Source organism: Lampetra fluviatilis, unplaced genomic scaffold (genome assembly GCF_964198595.1).
Source record: "Lampetra fluviatilis unplaced genomic scaffold, kcLamFluv1.1 SCAFFOLD_243, whole genome shotgun sequence".
NCBI lineage: Eukaryota > Metazoa > Chordata > Hyperoartia > Petromyzontiformes > Petromyzontidae > Lampetra > Lampetra fluviatilis.
This window is the reverse complement of record NW_027621824.1, coordinates 24,516-32,500: the sequence shown is the minus strand read 5'-3', so window position 1 is coordinate 32,500 and position 7,985 is coordinate 24,516. Positions and strand designations below refer to the sequence as shown.

Genomic DNA, 7,985 nt, shown 5'->3' with positions numbered 1-7,985 from the left:
GGGTGGGTGAGTGAGTGAGTGGGTGGGTGGGTGGGTGGGTGAGTGGGTGGGTGGGTGAGTGAGCGAGCGAGCGGGCGAGCGGGCGGGCGGGCGGAGCGGGCGGGCGAGCGAGCGAAGTGAGTGGGTGGGTGGGTGAGTGAGTGGGTGAGTGAGTGAGTGAGTGGGTGGGTGGGTGAGTGAGTGAGTGAGTGGGTGGGTGGGTGGGTGGGTGGGTGAGTGAGTGAGTGGGTGGGTGAGTGAGTGAGTGGGTGGGTGGGTGGGTGGGTGGGTGGGTGAGTGAGTGAGTGGGTGGGTGAGTGAGTGGGTGGGTGGGTGGGTGAGTGAGTGGGTGGGTGAGTGAGTGAGTGAGTGTGGTGAGTGAGTGAGTGAGTGAGTGGGTGGGTGAGTGAGTGAGTGAGTGGGTGAGTGAGTGAGTGGGTGGGTGGGTGGGTGAGTGAGTGAGTGAGTGAGTGAGTGAGTGAGTGGGTTGGGTGGGTGAGTGGGTGGGTGGGTGAGTGTGAGCGTGCGAGCGGGGTGAGTGAGTGAGTGGGTGGTGTGGGTGGGTGAGTGAGTGAGTGAGTGAGTGAGTGAGTGGGTGGGTGAGTGAGTGGGTGAAGTGAGTGAGTGGGTGGGTGGGTGAGTGAGTGAGTGAGTGGGTGGGTGGGTGGGTGGGTGGGTGAGTGAGTGAGTGAGTGGGTGGAGTGAGTGAGTGAGTGAGTGAGTGGGTGGGTGGTGGGTGGAGTGAGTGAGTGAGTGGGTGGGTGAGTGAGTGAGTGACGTGGTGTGAGTGGGTGAGTGAGTGAGTGAGTGGGTGGGTGGGTGAGTGAGTGAGTGGGTGGGTGAGTGTGAGTGAGTGGGTGGAGTGGGTGAGTGAGTGAGTGAGTGGGTGGGTGGGTGAGTGAGTGAGTGAGTGGGTGGGTTGGGTGGGTGAGTGAGTGAGTGGGTGAGTGGAGTGAGTGAGTGAGTGAGTGGGTGGGTGCGGTGAGTGAGTGAGTGGGTGGGTGAGTGATTGAGTGGGTGGGTGGGTGAGTGAGTGAGTGAGTGGGTGGGTGGGTGGGTGAGTGAGTGAGTGAGTGAGTGGGTGGGTGGTGTGAGTGAGTGAGTGAGGTGCGAGTGAGTGGGGTGAGTGAGTGAGTGGGTGGGTGGGTGGGTGGGTGGGTGAGTGAGTGGGTGAGGTGAGTGAGTGAGTGGGTGGGTGGGTGGGTGAGTGAGTGAGTGAGTGGGTGGGTGGGTGAGTGAGTGAGTGAGTGGGTGGGTGGGTGGGGTGAGTGAGTGAGCGGCCTCCGCTTGTTTGATTTTGCACTCCAGGTCGGACCTGTGGTGGCTCCCTACCCGTCCACTATGACGATGCTACAACAACATCAACAACATCAGACAACCACATCAACAACAACATCAACTACAACATCAACAACAACATCAACTACAACTTCAACAACATCAACTGCAGCCAGCAGAGTTCAACGGACAAGGTGAAAGCTCGCACGTATATAGACTCAGTCATTCACTCATTACTCGTCCGCTCACTCACTCCACCCACCCACTCACCCACTGTCACTCACCCTCCACTCACCCACTCACCCACTCAGCTCACCCACCCACTCACACCCTACTCACTCACCCACTCACCCACTCCACTCTCCCACTCACTCACTCACTCACTCCACCCACGCACTCACTCACTCACTCACTCACCCAGACCACTCACGCCACTCACTCACCACGCCACTCACTCACTCACCCACGCCACTCAGCCCACCCACTCACCCACGCCACTCACGCCACTCACTCACTACACTCACGCCACCCACGTCACTCAGCTCACTCACTCACTCACTCCACCTCATCACCACTCAACTCACCCACCCACTCACATCACTCACTCCACCCACTCACCTCACCCACTTCACCCACCCACTCACCCACGTCACTCACTCACTCACCCACCCACTCACTCACTCACCCACTCCACTCACCCACCCACTCACCCGACCCACTCACTCCGACTCACCACTCACTCACTCACCCACTAGTCACCCACCCACTCACTCCACCCACCCACCCACTCACTCACCCACTCACACTCACCCAACTCACTCCACCCACCACTCACTCCACTCACTACGCACTCACCCACTCACCCACTCACCGACTCACCCACTCACTCACCCACTCCACTCACTCCACTACACCACTCTCACTCCACCCACTCACCCACCACCCACTCACCTACCACTCATCACTCACCCACCCACCCACTCACCCACCCACCCACCACCCCTCACTCACTCCACTCACCCACTCACCCACTCACCACTCACCCACCCACCCACCCACTCACCTACCACTCAGTCAACTCACCCACCCACGCACTCACCCACCCACCCACCCACCCACTCACGCCACTACACCAACTCACGCCACTCAACCACCTCACCCACTCACCCACTCACTCCACCCAGCTCACCACCCACTCACCTACCCTCATCACTCACCCACCCACTCACCCACCACTCACCCACTCACCACCCACTCACCCACTCACTCACCCACCCAATCACCCACCCACCCACTCACCCACCCACCCACTCACCTACCCACTCATTCACTCACCCACCCACCTCACTCACACCACTCCACCCACTCACCCACACCACCCACTCACCCACTCCCACCCACCCACTCACCCACTCACCCACTCCCACTCACCCACCCACTCACCTCACTACCCACTCATTCACTCACCCACCCACTCACTCCACCCACTCCACCCACTCACCCTCACCCACTCACCCACTCACTCACCCACCCACTCACCCACTCACCCACCCACCCACTCACTCCACCCACCCACTCACCTACCCACTCATTCACTCACCCACCCACCCACCCACTCACCCACTCACCCACTCACCCTCCACCACTCACCCACTCACCCACCCACCCACTCACCCACTCACCCACCCACTCACCCACCCACTCACCTACCCACTCATTCACTCACACCACCCCACTCACCACCCACTCACCCACTCACCCACCACTCACCCACTCACTCACCCACCCACCCACCCACTCACCCACACCCACCCACCCTCACCACCCACTCACCCACCCACTCACCCACTCACCCACCCACCCACCACTCACCCCACCCACCCACTCACCTACCCCTCATTCACTCACCCACTCCACCCACCCCCACCCACTCCCCACCCACCCACTCACCACCCACTCATTCACTCACCCACCCACCCACTCACCCACTCACCCACTCACCCACCCACCCACTCACCCACTCACCCACCCACCCACTCACCCACTCACCCACCCACTCACCCACCCACTCCACCTACCCACTCATTCACTCACCCACCCACTCACCCACCCACTCACCCACTCACCCACCCACTCACCACTCACTCACCCACCCACCCACCCACTCACCCACTCCACCACCACCCACTCACCCACCCACTCACCCACCCACTCACCCACTCACACCACCACCCACCCACTCACCCACCCACCCACTCACCTACCCACTCATTCACTCACCCACCCACCACCCACTCACCCACTCACCCACCCACTCACCCACTCCACTCACACCACCACCACTCACCCACCACACCACTCACTCACCCACCCACTCACCCACTCACCCACCCACCCACTCACCCACTCACCCACCCACTCACCCACCACTCACCCTACCCACTCATTCACTCACCCACCCACTCACCCACCCACTCACCCACTCACCCCACCCACTCACCACTCACTCACCCACCCACCACCCACCTCACCCACCCACCCACCCACCCACACCACCCACCCACTCACCTACCCACACATCACTCACCCACCCACCCACTCACCCACTCACCCACTCACCCACCCACCCACTCACCCACTCACCCACCCACCCACTCACCCACTCACCCACCCACTCACCCACACCACTCACCTACCCACTCACTCACCCACCCACCCACTCACCCACCCACTCACCCACTCACCCACCCACTCACCCACTCACTCACCCACCCACCCACCCACTCACCCACCACCCACCCACTCACCCACCCACTCACCCACCCACTCACCCACTCACCCACCCACCCACCCACTCACCCACCCACCCACCACCTACCCACTCATTCACTCACCCACCCCACCACCCACTCACCCACTCACCCACCCACCACCACCCACTCACCCACTCACCCACCCACACACCACCACTCACCCACCCACCACTCCACCCCCACCCACTCACCCACCCACCACCCACTCACCCCACCCCACCCACTCACCACCACTCACCCACCCACTCACCCACTCACCCACCCACACACCCACCCACTCACCCACCCACTCACCCACCCACTCACCCACTCACCACTCACTCACCCACCACCCACCCACCACCCACTCACCCACCCACTCACCCACCCACTCACCACCCACTCACTCACCCACTCACCCACCCACTCACCCACCCACTCACCCACCCACTCACCCACTCACCCACCCACTCACCCACCACCCACCCACTCACCCACCCACCCACTCACCCACTCACCCACCCACCCACTCACCACTCACCCACCCACTCCCCACCCACTCACCCACCCACTCACCCCACCCACTCACCCACTCACCCACCCACCCACTCACTCACTCACTCACCCCACCCACTCACCCACTCACCCACCCACTCACCCACCCACTCACCCACCCACTCACTCACCCACTCACCCACCCACTCACCCACCCACTCACCCCACCCACTCACCCACTCACCCACCCACTCACCCACCACTCACCCACTCACCCACCCACCCACTCACCACACACCCACCCACCCACTCACCCACGCACGCACCCACTCACCCACCCACCCACCCACCCACTCACCCACCCACCCACTCACCCACCCACTCACCTACCCCACTCACCCACTCACTCACCCACCCACTCACCCACCCACTCACCCACTCACTCACACCACTCACCCACCCACTCACCCACTCACACCCACCCACTCACCCACCCACTCACCCACCCACCCACTCACCCACCCACCCACTCACCCACCCACCCACTCACTCACCCACTCACTCACCCACCCACTCACCCACCCACTCCACCACTCCACCTCACCCACCCACTCACTCACCTCACCACCCACCCACTCACCCACTCACCCACCCACTCACCCACCCACTCACCCACCCACTCACCCCACCCACTCACCCACTCACCCCACTCACATCACTCACTCACCCACCCACTCACCCCACTCACCCACCCACTCACCCACCCCACTCACCCCACCCACCCACTCACCCACTCACCCACCCACTCACCCACCCACTCACCCACCCACTCACCCACTCACCCACCAACTCACCCACCTCACCCACCCACTCACCCACCCACTCACCCACCCACTCACTCACCCACTCACCCACCCACTCACCCACCCACTCACCCACCCACTCACCCACTCACCCACCCACTCACCCACTCACTCACCCACTCACCCACCCACCCACTCACCCACTCACCCACCCACCCACTCACCCACTCCACCCACCCACTCACCCACCCCACTCACCCACCCACTCACCCACCCACTCACCCACTCACCCACCCACTCACTCACTCACTCACCCACCCACTCACCCCACTCACCCACCCACTCACCCACCCACTCACCCACCCACTCACTCACCCACTCACCCACCCACTCACCCACCCACTCACCCACCCACTCACCCACTCACCCACCCACTCACCCACTCACTCACCCACTCACCCACCCACCCACTCACCCACTCACCCACCCACCCACTCACCCACGCACGCACCCACTCACCCACCCACCCACTCACCCACCCACCCACTCACCCACCCACTCACCTACCCACTCACCCACTCACTCACCCACCCACTCACCCACCCACTCACCCACTCACTCACCCACTCACCCACCCACTCACCCACTCACCCACCCACTCACCCACCCACTCACCCACCCACCCACTCACCCACCCACCCACTCACCCACCCACTCACTCACCCACTCACTCACCCACCCACTCACCCACCCACCCACTCACCCACTCACCCACCCACCCACTCACCCACTCACCCACCCACTCATCACTCACTCACCCACCCACTCACCCACCCACTCACCCACTCACCCACTCACCCACTCACCCACCCACTCACCCACTCACTCACCCACTCACCCCATCCACTCACCCACTCACCCACCCACTCACCCACCCACCCACTCACCCCACCCACCCACTCACCCACCCACTCACCCACCCACTCACTCACCCACTCACTCACCCACCCACTCACCCACTCACCCACCCACTCACCCACCCACTCACCCACTCACCCACTCACCCACCCACTCACCCACTCACTCACCCACTCACCCCACCCACTCACCCACTCACCCACCCACTCACCCACCCACCCACCCACCCACCCACCCACTCACCCCACCCACTCACCCACCCACTCACTCACCCACTCACTCACCCACACTCACCCACCCACTCACCCACCTCACCCACCCACTCACCCACTAACTCACCCCACTAACTCACCCACTCACCCACCCACTCACCCACTCACTCACTCACCCACCCACTCACCCACCCACTCACCCACCCACCCACTCACCTATTCTCCTCTTGTGTCTGCCCCGCCCCCACAGTCTCTGAGAGCCTTGCCGAGTTCCTATTGGCCGAGAGATCCACGCAGACTCCGCCCCCAAGAGGTCAAAGTTCGACCGCCGCTAATACCAACAAAGCACTCGGAGGGCTTTCCCACAATGCAATTGGATCACATCCCTACAACGCAAATGGACCACATACCCACAATGCAATTGGTCTGCATACCCACAATGCAATTGGTCCCCATCCCCACAATGCAGTTGGACCACACACCCACAATGCAATTGGACCACGCACACACAATGGAATTGGACCACATACCCACAATGCACTTGGACCACACACCCACAATGCACTTGGACCACACACCCACAATGCACTTGGACCACACACCCACAATGCAATTGGTCCCCACACCCACAATGCAATTGGACCACACACCCACAATGCACTTGGACCACACACCCTCAGTGCACCTGCAAGCCGTGGATGGCGGCCGCCGTTGGGGGGCGTGTCCGTGGGCGTGGCCAGCGGTGTGGTTGGGGGCGTGGCCAGCGGAGGCCACGCCCCCAACTACACCCCTGGCCGCGCCCCCCAATGCCGGCCGCCGTTGGGGGGCGTGTCCGGGGGCGTGGCTAAGGGCGTGTCCGGGGGCGTGGCCTCTACTGGCCACGCCCCCGGAGCGCTCTCAATGGAGGAGCTGCGTCTCTACGCCTCCCTAGAACGCATCGACGCTCGTCTCCACGGGGCAGCGGGAGGGGCAGCAGGGGGGGCAGCAGGGGGGGGGGCAGCCGGGGGGGCAGGGCGGGGGGGTGGGGGGGGCAGCAGGGGGAAGCAGCTACCACTGGGGGTGCCCCTGGGCTACGACCACAGCGCCCACCGCTATTGGCAGTAGCGCCCAGGGGCAGTTTGGAGGGCAGCAATCATCGCTGCCCCTACTGACAGCTGACTGATGCACAGGGGCAGCTGCTACTGGGGGTGCCCCTGGGTGTAGTTTCCTGATAAGATCCCGATTGTAAATGTGGACCGTGTTTTTGTTTGTTGATTAATCGATTCTATGATGTTTTTTTTTTTACATGTAATATTAATATAATTATTATTATTCTAAAAACAAGACAAGTGAAATTTATAAAATTCAACTACTGATCGTGAAAACCCCGGTCTGGACTTGCTGCTTTGTGCTGATGCTCTTGATGTATGGGTGAGACGCAGAATTCAGGGTACAGAGGGGTGCATTTTTCGATTGAAAGCTTCTTTCGTGACTGCAGGGATTGATCTTCTTGGTTCTTTCGGTAAAGT

At 62.0% G+C, this 7,985-nt stretch overlaps 1 long non-coding RNA gene across 1 annotated transcript in view; it reads left to right on the top strand.

Annotated features, from left to right (window-relative positions):
• The window catches only part of LOC144955743 (uncharacterized), an 8,404-nt gene extending 1,114 nt beyond the window's left edge, over positions 1-7,290 (top strand). Inside the window, exons 2-3 of the long non-coding RNA XR_013641797.1 lie at positions 1,288-1,451; positions 6,728-7,290. This is a non-coding gene — a long non-coding RNA (uncharacterized LOC144955743). The remainder of the gene's footprint in view (positions 1-1,287; positions 1,452-6,727) is intronic.
• The last annotated feature ends 695 nt before the right edge of the window (positions 7,291-7,985 follow it).